At 28.8% G+C, this 11,916-nt stretch overlaps 1 protein-coding gene across 1 annotated transcript in view; it reads left to right on the plus strand.

The window, feature by feature from the left end:
* The first annotated feature begins 4,104 nt into the window (after positions 1-4,104).
* LOC113375246 (filamin-A-like) overlaps positions 4,105-11,916 on the plus strand; it is a 47,698-nt gene continuing 39,886 nt past the window's right edge. The window contains exon 1 of the mRNA XM_026615190.1: positions 4,105-4,202. The gene's annotated coding sequence lies outside the window, so the exon portion shown is untranslated. The remainder of the gene's footprint in view (positions 4,203-11,916) is intronic.

Here is an 11,916-nt window from a genome sequence, read left to right on the forward strand (position 1 = left end):
ACAATAAATAACACGAAATAAACAACTATCTGACTATACTCAGTATAACTCCCAGCTAATTCATCATTCTAACATGTTTTTTTTGCTCCTTTCAAATATTTGTCACCTGGTCCTTTTTACCCAAAAGCAGGGCATAATTAGACAACCAGGAAGCTAACAAGTTTAATGTCTTATTTTTAATTTTAAAGGGATTTTATTAAATAATAGCTACATTGCGGAATATCAATTTTAAGGGTACGTTTATTACAGAGATAATACTGTATATAACCTTGATCTGATGTTTCGTCAGAAATAATCATCAGCAGAGTTGGAATAACTATTTATTTAATTTATCTATTGTAAAACTGTTTTTTAACTTAATTAGTTTCTTTATTTACTATTTTTTTATTATTTACACCTTTGCCATGGCAAAGGCTCAGTTGTTTTTTTTCACCCCACCCTGATTAAACATTTTATTGAGGTTTTATAAAAAACTGTTGAATCTAACTTTAGAATAGTAATACTTTTTATAAAACACTTAAAGAAACACTTTAATAACTTAAATATCGTAGACTTGAAAATTATATTTAAGGTCTCGTAAACTAAACAACAGTGTTCACTACCTAAAAAACTAGCAACAAAAGAGAACACTTTTGTCATAGACTTTCAAACATTGCCGTTTATCTCCCCATACCGAAGACGTAAAAATCACAGTGATGGCTGGATATACATATAGTAATTATGAATAACAGTATGTAATGTAAAGACCAAAATAGAGTTCACTCATATTAGTAATCCCTTTTTTGTGTTATTTCAAATTGACTATGCAGTTTTTTCTTATATCTATCATAAGTTTCAAACTTTTTGTCTAATATGAATAAAATATTTGAAAAAATATAAGTATATGATTGATTTTTTATTTATGTTTTAAATAAAATTACAATTAAAATAATTATTTTAATGTATTATAAACTATTATACCAACTCTGTGAAATCTAGAATTAGCCAAAACGTGAATTAACTTACAAATACATACTTTTATTTATTATTTTCCTTTTAACTTTTAAACTTTATTTAATTCAATTAAAACTGTAAAATAAAAGTACAGTATAACAGTATACTTTGCACAGAATTAAATATCTTACAATTATATAACTATGCAGCAACTTGGTGCACCAATATGAAAATGATGATATATACATATTTTAAATCAATAAATTTTCGATTACCAATCGGAAAAATGTTACTACTTAAAATTATCTAACAATTGAAAATATGAAAATGATGAATTTTTATATTTTTATATTTAGAATTTTATTCTCGTGTTTATATGCCCAGCTATTCAGAACAGTTTACTTAACCTTTACATGGATTCTTTTGTATACGTTATAGTTTCTTTAGCATTTTTAAATCTTCAATATTTGAAATATGAACTTGCTGTTACAAGTGTTTACCTATTTTGTACTATGTGCGTTTTCATGAGCAAATAGATCTGTTGTCAGTAGAACAAATATTGTTACAGCACATACAGTGATAAAACTGAGAAATATTGATAGATACCATTCATTCCTATATGTATTTGAACTGTTTATTCTATGTTTTTGAAAGAAAAGCCCGCCAATATTTACTAATTTAGTTTAAAAATATTATTACATTTTTTACGTATGTTTGAAGCATGATACTATTGATAAGTGCTCAATAAAATCCCTTTTTATAATGGGTGCTAGTAATAAAAAACAATATTGTTTTTTTGATCTTGAAGTAAACTATTGATTGCTTATTAGTAACTTTTATTTTAAGTATCGTATCTGCACTGGAAACAAGATATTTGCATATAGGCACTTTTATTTACATTTATAATGCACTATAATTATGAGAGTGAGCAAAATATTACAATTTTTTAACTTTCCGTAGGGTAAATATTCTTTCTAGTTTACCATATGATTTACAACAATATTTAATGGTCATCTGGCAAATATATGCATTTAATATATAATATATATAATCATTGACAATGAGTAGAACTTACCGGAATTACTTCTACTAAAAATAAAAAATAAATTAAGTAAGTGTTAAAATAAGTTTCTATATACTGTACATAGCAGTAATATTTCACCATCTAAGGAATATATCAAATGATTGTATCAAATTACATTTATATTAAATATACTTTTTGTAAAAAAATCAGTTGCTTATAGCGGGTTTTGTTATTTTTTTTACTTGTCTTGTAGAAATAATATATGTCTCGAAACAATTTCTTGTCAACTATTAAAACTATTGAGGATTCTTTTGTCATCATGAAAATGAGAGTTTAGATAAAGATATGAGGTCTGCATTATATTATAGTAATGTTAACTATGGAGCCGCTTTTGTGAAAACTTTGACAAAAGATCTAATTTTGTTTAATACACACACACTTATGCTCATAAATTGGTAAACATTTCGGAGTCAAATAATGCACAATGACTTAAAACGTCAAGAAGACATAAAATTACTACGTTGGATTTCCTGGTGAAAATTTTGAACTTCTCGTAGGGTAAGTTATGGTAATCGCAAGAAATTAAAAAGTAAATTTTTGCATATCTTTGCATTTCAAAGGCTTTGAACATTTTGCCTTACCTTATAATTAGAAAAAAATGTTTTATGTGTGTGTGTGTATGATTGTGTGTATGTATGTGTATATATGCGCGGATACAATTTTTTGCCGACTTTTTTGAGAGCACGGATCAACCGATTTGAATGATTCAACAAACATTCCTATTGAGAGGAAGACGTGCTGATAATTTTTTGGAAAAGGTAGGTCCAGCCGTTTCAATGATACGGAGCAAAAAGTGCCGTTATGTAGTTTTTGATGCAACGGTGCATGCGTTTTGAATAATTCAAAGTACATTTTATTTGTATTGAAAAAAAGAAAAACTAGTTAAAGTTTTAGGAAGGCAAGTCCAGCGGTTTCAAACATCTAATAAAAAGGTAAAAAACAGTCATTTGGCGGTCAATAATGATCTTTAGACATATGCACATCAAATTATCAGTTATTTTACAGAGATTTTATTAATAAGTTTGTATGTGCGTGTGGGGGGGGGGTGTTTAGATACAAATTGTCGTCGACGATCTCGCACAGATCAACGGATTTGAATAATTCGAAAAACATTTTATTTGTATTAACAAAACGTAGAACTGGCTAAATGTTTGGGAAGGCAGGTCCAGGGGTTCAAGAATCCAATAAAAAAATTAAAATAAAGCTATTAGGCGGTCAAAAATGATCATTGGACATTATTTTAATTGCTTAATATTTTATAGAGATTTTAATAATATGTACAAATGTTGTTTATATTTCTATGGATTCGGTACCAATGTTTATCTGTTAGACTACTACACGGCCCTAACGCGCTTCGATATTTCGTCTTTAAAACAGCTACGCAGCGCGCGTGCTTTGCAAAAGAGTTCATAATATAGAAAAATTCAATTTTTTTCAAAAATGTCTAATTTTTTCCAAAAATTGTTAATTTTTCAAAAAGTCAATTTACTTCAAAAATTCTCAAAAACCTAATATTTTTAAAGTTTTCAAGAAATTTTAATTTTTTTTTTAAAAAAATGTAAGTACGGTAAGTAAGTACGGTAATTTGCCTTAAAGCACGATGCCATGCACCACTAGTTTTTCTGGCCCTCGTACTATCGATGACGAAACGTTTAGCTGCAATAGAAGTAGCCTGATTGCGAGCCGATTGCCGCTGGACGAAATACGTAAATAGAAGGGGAGTCCTCTACTCCTTCGTCTTTAAGTAGTGGGCGTCTCATCAAATCGGCGCTTTAATAACCGACCGGTCCTGAGTGGTAAAACGCGGCCAGACGCAAACGGATCACTAAAGCGGTCGCTACTCTAGATTACCCACGATTAAAAAAAATTAAACGATTGTACTGAAACGATTATCACAAGTGCCGACCAACCGAGAGTAGAACTTCGCGTCGCGTTTTCCGTTCTGATATGTACGGGTGGAAAGACGGTGGACATAAAGAGGAACCGAAGGAAGCCACGTGGAACGAGATCAGCACTGTTCACATTGTAAAAGGACTTAAGGACGTAACTGTCTCGGAATTAGACCACGAAGAGGTGCCCGTATTCTACTCGAACGTGCATCGTCTTAGGCAGAACCGCGAAGGACTTGGTCTCGATTTCACACCCATCACCTTCCTCACCTGCTTCAGCATCAACACACACAAAGGTGAGATTCTAACATGACTAAAACCGATTTTCGTGATTAGTGAATTATGTGCTCAAATAAGGTGCTATGGTAAAAAAAATGTTGTTCATTATGTGGTGTGTAAAAATCAACAGACGACCTATTTTTTATATTATCCAAATATTCGCATCTTTCCCAATACTACTGAAAATACTCAATCGCTCGACAGGCCATTGCGCGCATTGTATTTGTATAAATGCTTTCCTTGTTTATGCATTCTTTAAACACACGGTCTATTCATTTTTATCTTGATGCTAAAATAAACTATTTGGTTAGTTATTTTGTTTTAGAATCAGATATTTTTAAAAACGGTGGAACTGTATTTTACATAGAATTTGGAAGTTTATTAAAATTAAGGCTCAGGGCGCTAAAATTCAACATTTCATAATATGTACTTATGTATAGATTTGAAATTTTATGTACAACCTTTTGTACCAACAATATTAAAAATAGTAAAATATGATGTACATGAAAATAAAATAAAAAATATACTTGCTCGTCATCGGTTAAAAAATATCATCATATATCTATATCGCCCGGCAATGTTTGAAAGTTCATAACAAAAGTATTGCCGTTGGTCGTTAGTGTTTTTGGTTGTGAGCACTTTTGTTTAGTTTACGAGACCCTAATATAATTTTTAAGTACACGCTAATTAATTGTTATAAGATGTATTGTTATTAGTAAGTTAGCTTCAAAAGGTTTTTATATATAACCCCTATATAACCTTACGCGTGGGTGGGGTAAAAAGGACTAACTGAAGCTTTACCTTGGCAAAGGTGTGAACAATAAAAAACTCTAAATAAAAAAGTAAATTAAATTATTTTTTTTTACAAGAGATACATTAAATAAATAGTTATTCCAGCTTTGCTGACGAATATATTTGACGAAATACCAGATCAAGCTTATGTGCAGTGTTATCTCTATAAAAAAATTATATTTTGCATTGGTTGAAGGCTAATATTTCGTAAAATCTTTTTCAAATTAAAATAATACCCTGTGTGCCTCCGGGTCATTTTACTGCGCCTATTGGGTAAAAAGGACCAGATGACAAATTTCTGAAAAACAACAAAAAAACACATTTCTACAATGTTGGGGTTTATACTGAACATAGACAGATAGTTGTTTGTTTATTATGAATTATTTGTTGTAATATAATTGGTATGGTTTTCACAATATATGTAATTGCCCAAAGTCAAATTGGATCTTTGTGCCACACTTTACTCAACTTTGAAATTTGATAATGTATTTGTAAGGAACAATCACACAATTAGTACAAATTCATATTTTGATCACTTACTTCTGAGGAAGAATCGCACAATTAGTACTAATTTATATTTTGCAATTCTCAAAAAACTAAAACTTACTGTATAAACCATAAAATTAAATTCAACTTATCCCGGAACAATATTTTTTGCAGCAAACAAATGCAGTTACTACATGTGATTGAAAATAACTGTTTCCGTACTCTACTTTCAGTTCAAACAATCGCAAATTTTCTTTCTATACGAATATTTACAACATACACAAATTTCAATATAAATAAGGAATTTAAAGTATTCTCATTTCTTTTTCATCGCTTTTGAACGCATACAAGAATCAGTAGCATATATCGATAACATCGTATTACTCGGTTGAATTTTCAATACCACATTTGTTTTCGATGTTTTGAGTGAAGGCCCGTCGAAGAGAGATTTTTATATGAAAATACACTTATATTGATGCGCGTACATTGTAACATCAATCAAGAGTCATAAAACTCATTTATGAGCAACTTAGTATATCAAATATCGGATGTATTTGTAAACAAATAATATAAATATGATGACCGCAGTTTACATTCTGATTTATTGGATATTTAATTATTTTATAGATTATTTTAAATGTGTTGTTTTTCTTAGCTTTAAAATATATCTATGACATTAAAAACTATATTATGTAAATAATCTGTGGTTGGTTGAGGAGATACATATTGCATTTTTATATAGAGATGTAATGTTTAAAATTGATTGAAAATTTTTGGGTAAAAAGGTCCACCATCATTATTTCAAAAGCAGACTAAGTATAAAAATATTTATTGATCAGGAGATGGACGTAAATGTATTAATAATCATATCAAAAGTATTTTTTTGTTGGTGTTTTTTTTCATTTTGCCTTTTGTATTTAGTTCAAGATACCTGAATAAAATTTTTAGAAATACGTAATTCAATTGTTTCGTAAGATGTACCTATTGTTATTTTAAAATTAAATTTAACAGTTTTTTATATATCCTCTATGAAAGCTTATGGGTGGGGCAACTAAAAGTTTAAATTGGCAAAAGTATAAACTTCATGTAATAGTAAATAAAAAAAGTAAATTAAGTTAAAAATGCAATTTTACAAGAGTTAAATTAAATTAATAGTTATCTCACCTCTGTACAATGATTACTTCTTTCGACATACCAGATCAAGGTTATATACAATAAAATCTTTGTAAAAGATGTTTTCATAAAATTTGTACTTCAGATTGCTTAATGAAGCTTTCATTTTGTAAAATTCCTTCAAAATTAAAAAAAGTCGTTGGTTCTCTTTGAACCTTGGCAGTCCCTTATCAACCACATAAAATGGAGAGATTTTAGAAAAATAGTAAAAAACATATTTTTATAATTAGGAGCTAACAAGGAATTTTACTGAACATTTTTTAATAGTTGTTTTTGTGATACGTCTTATGTGTTGTTAATTAGTTCATTTAGTTTAGACAATATAATTACTGAAAATCAGATTGGACTTTTGTGCCACGCCCTACCCTTCTGTAAAAAATATTGTTTATAAAATTGAGAACTTTTTTGCATATATTCATTTTTTTTGCATTCAAAATATAAAAATTTAGTCAATAAAAAAGCTGTACTAATTATATTAAGTAGATTTCAAAACAAAATTTATGATTATTCATATTTAAAATTATGGCGACAATATGCAATCAACAAAACGTGTGAATTCTTGCAGATTTTTTTCCTGTGATCAGTTTCATTCACCAGCAATATTTTCTCATCGTTTTTTGCGATAAATTGTAATAAATACAACGAAGGTCATCCTAAAAAATGTATAAAACACTATTTCATTGATTAATTCAAATGGCTAACCATTATGTTACTTTAAATGCCTGTTTATTTGTAAATCAACGGTTAGCACAACGCTATAATGTGGTTTAAATGCGTAGTTAAATTTTTAAGCTGCAACAAAGAAGCGAATTGTAATTTAATTTCAGTTTCGACTTTTCAATAATGATTTGTTTAATTTGCCAGAATTTTGAAATACTAGTACTAATTCCTTACTAATTTACTAAGCAAAAAATGAGCAAAAATTTAAAAAAAAACTAAAATATTATATGATTACTTTGGATAAAATTATTTTTTTGCTAATATTTTAGTTTTTGGGCATTTTGTGAATCAAGAGATTTTTGTTGATAATTTTATTAAATTGAACAATGAAACATTCTAACTAATTTCTGTGATTTCTTTTAAAGACAATTTCAATAAGCAATTGTTATCTATGGAATAATGATTCTTGATGATAAATAATTTAATGTGATAAATAAATTAACAGAATTATACTAAGTTTCTGCGTTCTATTAATAACATGTCCGGATTTTTTTAAATAATTAATTTTACTAATTTTGAACTAATTTTACGTACATTGCTATGTGATTACCTTGGACAAAACTATTTTATTGCTAATATTTTATCGACATTTTTTGGTACAACTTAACGGTTTTGGACATAACTTTAGTAAGAATCAGATTTGTTTGAAAGGCTATTTTATATAACAATTGTTTGATTAATTGTAAACATATATAATAACAGATATTTACATTGTTTTTATGATTCATTTGTTTTAAATTGATTTGATTTTTACAATCATTTAATATGAAAAGCCAAATGGGCAAATGAGTGTAATAATAAAAGTAAAAATAAATGGACGATTTGCAAATGCTTAAATGCTAGAATAAATAATTTAATGATAACGAATTCAATGACGAGTTGCATTTGATAAATCAATCAATAAGTACATTTATTCATATAAGTCAATTAATCAATTAATGCAAAAACTTAAAAAAATATACCTAAATAAGTGAGCTCACATTATTAACCAGTGGTTACTATATGTGAACAAATTTACTTCAACAATAGTATATTATTTCACGTTTGTTTTATATTTTGAATGAACATAATTATATATTAATTTACATATTAATACCTGATTATCTAATTATCAATATTATTTCAATTTTCGATCCCTACCAGAAATTAATTGAATCTATTAAATAATTCCCCTGCAGGCGTTTTGTATGTAATAGAGGCACATCAGCATTGATATAAGCTATCAATGAAATGGATTCTGCAAAATACGGTTTTAGGTAATGCCATTATTTCGTAGAAATAGGAAAATGATGATATAGTGATATATTTAACACGTGGGATATTGATGATTTGCTTTAGAATAGATGCATTTTATTCCTATGAAGTTATTTGAACAAATATTCTTGAAAATCATTTGATCAACGATTTCTACTAAACATGCCTCATATTAGTTACCATACTCTACATTTAGTATTTCAAGTTTGTTTTCCGGCATATATGCATTTAGTTTCTATAAAATTATTCTAATAAGTTAAATTTTCTTTATAATCATTTGATCAACGATTTCTACTTAAGATTCCTCAAATTAGTCACCAGTCTCTACATTTAGTATGGCAAGTTCGTTTTCCTCAGTATTTATTTGAATATAGACATTGAGTCACAAGAATATCAGCCAGGTGAATTGGAACATAAATATAGAAGTATTTTATATCGAAAGAAAATTGATGGTGATTATGCACATGAAAATATTGGCATAATACATAATAACAAGTGTGGTATGCAAAACATTAATCACCTTAAATTCATGGTAAGGTAAATAACTCGCAAGTCGCCTCGTCCTTGACAAATGCAACGATATGGGTTTTCATCGAAAATCCAAACGGAATTCCTTTGACATGAGTGCTTGGGTAAAATTATAACACGAAATTTATTTCTTTGCATAGTATAATCGATCTAAAAATAGTGATCTTAATTCACACAGAGACACAAACTCATATGCATATATGTTTTATTGAAAAATTGGTAAACGTTCGATGCCGATTATCTGAAAATAAAATATAAAAAATATTTTAAAAAAATACTTTGAACGTTCTGGCATAAAATGTGTGTCATCAACGAGAAAATCTTAGAAGGAACAAAAAATCCTAATTAATCAAAAAACATAATAAAAATAAACAAAATTGAAAAATTAAATTTTTTTTTATTTATTTATTATAGACTTATATGATTAATTAAATATGGCATTTAGGCAATAATATATAGTAGAAGAAACAGTTCTTAAATTAAGTTAGTAGGTCTTGTGGCAATTATTTTTTTGAGCCTTCTAAGAATAAAAATAAAATATTTTTTGATAAAATATAATTAGTGTTTTACAAAATATGTTAGATTTGTTTATTTATTATTAATTTGGATAATTTTTGCCATGTCGGCTGATCCTTCACAAATCTTGATAGAGCAGCAATAACTATGCTTTTATAGTATTTTTAATTTTGAACAAATGTGGTTTATTTAATTTTTAGTAAATAAATAGAGATATAAAGAAGTGTTTTATTATTTGGTTACAAATTGAAAAGTGCTAAGTATGATATACCAGTCAAATTTATTTATATATTTTTAAGAACTGAAAGAGTTCTATGCACTGTTATGATTTTTTGGCGACGTGGCTTTTATTGGTGGCAACCCAAACGGTTGTCCTATCTCTATATAATGATTTATATTAATGCAATTTCTGTAGTATTGATAATTTTTTTATTGATGTTTCAATGTCGAGCAAGGGCTATTTTGACTTCAAATTATTTTGCTATCTATATTTTCAATTGAAAACTGATGTTACTTCTGCTTGACATCAGGCTGTCCGAGTCGCAAAATGTCTAACCTGATACCCAGAGCTGGGTACGAGGAAGCCGTAGAGCGTAGACTTTAGAATGAAATATTCCATTTTTTGTGAAAACACGACGTTGTTCTAAATTGACTAATGCTGAATCACAAAAAGCAAAGTGTTCGTTAATATTCTCAAAGTCGTTTCTTTTACAAATTTCATTAGTGAATTCAGATTTTCAAGCAGATTGAACCTTGCAACTACAAAGTTTTGGGTTCGAATCCAATATTTATTAATACCTGAAAATATAGATCAGTTATTTTTGCTAGAGATATAGCCTTTTTGGGCATTAACACAAAAAGTTAAATTAGAGAAGGACACATCTTGGGATGCTTTCTAAAAATGTATTAACTCTTTCCACTCGCAAATTCCGAGATTTATATGAATTTTGCCGCCGGAGTGGCTGCATCCGAGTGGAAAGGGTTAAAAATAGAATATATCCACCATTGAGTTGTCTTTGATTAAAAATAATAAATACTAATGAATATTATCACAATAGCTTATAGAATATTGTAATTTTTATTCCTATCTAATTCAAAACAAGAAAAAAATTGTACCATGTTACTTCTGGTGTAATGGTTAAGAACGTGGGAAAGTACAAACTAGTCGTAGATTTGATACCAACCTTTACCAGCTCGATAACAACAGTTTTTTCATCGGGTTATAGATCTCAAATATAATCTCAAGTGAAAATCGCTTTTTGGGGGCATTGCTGTAACACGTATACGCTGACACTTCTAGATAAGCCTATCTCGTAGGAGGGAGGCTTAAAGGTTTGCGGGTAAAAAGGCCCACCACCGTGAAGAAGCTTTTAAGACCGTTAAGTTAAGAACAAGTAAAGTTAAGAATTCTTTAACAACAATATTTGAGTTGAGGGAATAAGATGTATGACCAGCCATCACCTTGATTTTTACAACGTTGCTAAACGGCAATGTTTGAAAATCCATAACAAAATATTTTCATTGAAAGTGTTTTTTTTATTTTGAGCACTGTTTTTTAGTTTATGAGACCTTATTATAATTTTCAATTAAACCTTATTTATTTGTTTTATAACATGTATTGTTAAGTACTAAAACACGTAGTTCTGACTGCTGTTAAATAATGTCTTTTACCTCGTGGTGCTTCCTGAAATGTTTGTTGTATCGTTACAAATGAACTTTTACTTTTCAAATGCTACTTGTCTGTTGGCACCCGGCCGTGGTTATTTTACCAAAATTTTCTGAATACTTCGGAATTCAAGGAATGTGATAAAATGTGCAAAGCTCGGTGACGAATCTTATTAATAATGTCGCCAGGAATTTCGCGAAGTCCTCACAAGTTGTGGCACGCACACGTCTAACAAGAAGTACATGATCTCGAAAATATATTACCGACTGCTGTGTTGTTTATATAATAATCTTGTGGCATAAACATACAGTCAACCAAAGCGCATCATTATCCAAACAGCGAACTTTAATATTATGACATAGGTATCGAGCCAAGAAAATTAATAATCTATGCACGACTTTGTATGCGCAATTTTTAGAACGTTAATGAAAAATCTGATAGTCGTTGCCATATCTCGAATTATATGTAACTAAAATGTAACATTGGTTTATATTGGTAGATTCAGCTATTTGAATTAGTAAGAAATTTGTAAAATATTGCTTTTTACAAACAACCCTACTCTACCAGCTAACTGTGATTGACGTGTATATTCTTCA

Source organism: Ctenocephalides felis, unplaced genomic scaffold, assembly GCF_003426905.1.
Source record: "Ctenocephalides felis isolate EL2017-DRISC unplaced genomic scaffold, ASM342690v1 CF-g0.4_SCAFFOLD_01886, whole genome shotgun sequence".
Lineage (NCBI taxonomy): Eukaryota > Metazoa > Arthropoda > Insecta > Siphonaptera > Pulicidae > Ctenocephalides > Ctenocephalides felis.